Below are 2134 nucleotides of genomic sequence, written 5' to 3' on the forward strand. Positions count from 1 at the left end.
AGAAATCTAATCTCAGTGTACTAATATTTGAGGGATACAATACCTCCGCTTTACCGGCGGTGGCTCCATAGCTCAGGGGTTAGAGCACTGGTCTTGTAAACCAGGGGTCGCGAGTTCAAATCTCGCTGGGGCCTGCCACAAGCTTTTGTTTTTTTTTTTACCAAAAAAAACACACTGACTGTTGTTCGGAATACATATGTAATTAATCACAGACATAGTCTGATTTTCAAATGTTATTTTAAATACACACATAGTGTTCTTGTAGAGAGCAGTTAATAGTCTATGCTAGTTGCATCTTACAATCCTCTGAGCAGCTACAGCTCTTTTAGGATAGACTTTATTTTACTTTTATTTTTGTTTTGTTTCGTGTTAATTTGATTATTTTTTCTGGCTTTGACAACACTGATTGTACCCATCGGTCATGCTAATAAAGCACCTTGAATTGAATTGAATTGACTTTCCGACTTTGAATCACTTTATATTGATAACATTTTTTAAATAAAAAAGTACAATTTTTTAATTATCATTCTTTGATAGTTATATCACTAAGTTCGAGCTTTCAGGTTTATGTTTTTACTGTAAAATGGTCTTTATTTCGACATTAGACCGTGCCGTATCGAAAGCTCCTAGCTCAAAGAGCGCTGTCTGGTCTTGGCAGCGTTAACCAATCAAAGCTCACAGCGCTGTCAAGAGCCAGACATGGGCTAGCCAATCAGAATGTCGGGACGATGCAACGTGGGTAGGTTCTGACCAATCACGGCCCGCCACTGCTGCCAAGATTCAGGGAGGGGGGTCAGTCAGTCACATGTCGCAGAGCTGCCTGGAGTTTTTGGTCGTGTTGCGTTTCTCACCTGTATTTAACAATTTTTAAATATCTTCATTATATGCGAAATAGCCGTCTCAATGCTTGTTTTTTTTTAAATTCCGGCATCGTTGCTTCAACATTTCCCTTGCTCTTCGAATAAATGCACTTTCTATTTGCAATGTAACCGGCTGAGGTTTTGATTTTTCCAATTTTAGCATATGCATCAGATGACTCCGTTTTTTTTTTAACCGATACTTTTATTTTCTTTAATTTCTGCAACAGCCCTTGGGTAGCTTCAGGAGGGAGCCGACGCGAGAATCGAACCCACAACCCTCTGGTCTCCACGCCGTTTTCTCAGCGAGAGAGCATGACGTCAGCAGTTCGTGATGGCGCTGCAGAAACAGGCGAGATCGTTTCACTTTATCAGGAAAAAAAATCTCAGACATAATCGAAACACTATATGTACTTTTAATGTATGCATGATATAGTTGTCATTCCTGAATGACATTCAGAGGGCTTAAACCACAGACGTTTTTTTTATTTTGTTGTTGTCTGCACCTTTTAAATATGTTTATATACTGTACATAAGGTTTATTACACGTCTATAATAAAATAGTGTTTAAAATGTATATTATTGTTAGCATTGTAGGTGTAATCAGGTGAAAAAAATGTAGTTTCATTTATTGCACATCAAATACGAAATAATATACAGCAACATCTAATTTATTTTAACTCGTGACTTCTGAATTGCAACAGAGGATTTTCCAATATGAATTCACTGTAATAAAATTTACAAAAAAAACTGCACGCACATAAAAGGTATTACACTACTTTAAACCACGTTATATCATCTGTACAACTGTAGCTTTCTACAGATTGTTATTGTAAAAAAAACATCCAAAACAATCCATTGAATAAAAGGATATTTACCCTTCTCCACGTTTAATACTCGACAAGGGGAAAGAACACAACAGGGTACAAAAATAATCGAATAGAACTATAAAGCAAAAGCTGACAACAAACTTTGTTGAAATTGTGCACAAAAAATGTCAAAGAAAGTCTTGAACTAACTGCATTGTAAATCAGTACAAATCAATCTGTACGCCAAGCGAGTGCAACACAGCTCTAAGGGTTCTGCACAGCCTGCAGTCAGGCCGGTTAGTGCATCTGGCCTAGACGTATGTGTGACCAGGACCTCCTACAGGTGACGCGGAGAAGCTGAAGTCTGAAGGAAACACATGCAGGGGAAAAAACCCACATAGGACACGGGCCATCATATGCGAGAAAGGATCAGGGTAAAGGTGCACTCAAGTAGGGGTTTGAGGCTCG

General features: G+C 38.4%; 1 non-coding gene across 1 annotated transcript; it reads left to right on the forward strand.

Moving 5' to 3' along the window:
• Nucleotides 1-61: 61 nt before the first annotated feature.
• trnat-ugu (transfer RNA threonine (anticodon UGU)) lies at nucleotides 62-134 on the forward strand. The gene has a single exon. It is a non-coding gene; the product is annotated as a tRNA-Thr (tRNA).
• The last annotated feature ends 2000 nt before the right edge of the window (nucleotides 135-2134 follow it).

The sequence above is a fragment of the Lepisosteus platostomus genome, chromosome 15 (genome assembly GCF_059453375.1).
Source record: "Lepisosteus platostomus isolate fLepPlt1 chromosome 15, fLepPlt1.hap1, whole genome shotgun sequence".
In the NCBI taxonomy this organism is placed as follows: Eukaryota; Metazoa; Chordata; class Actinopteri; order Semionotiformes; family Lepisosteidae; genus Lepisosteus; species Lepisosteus platostomus.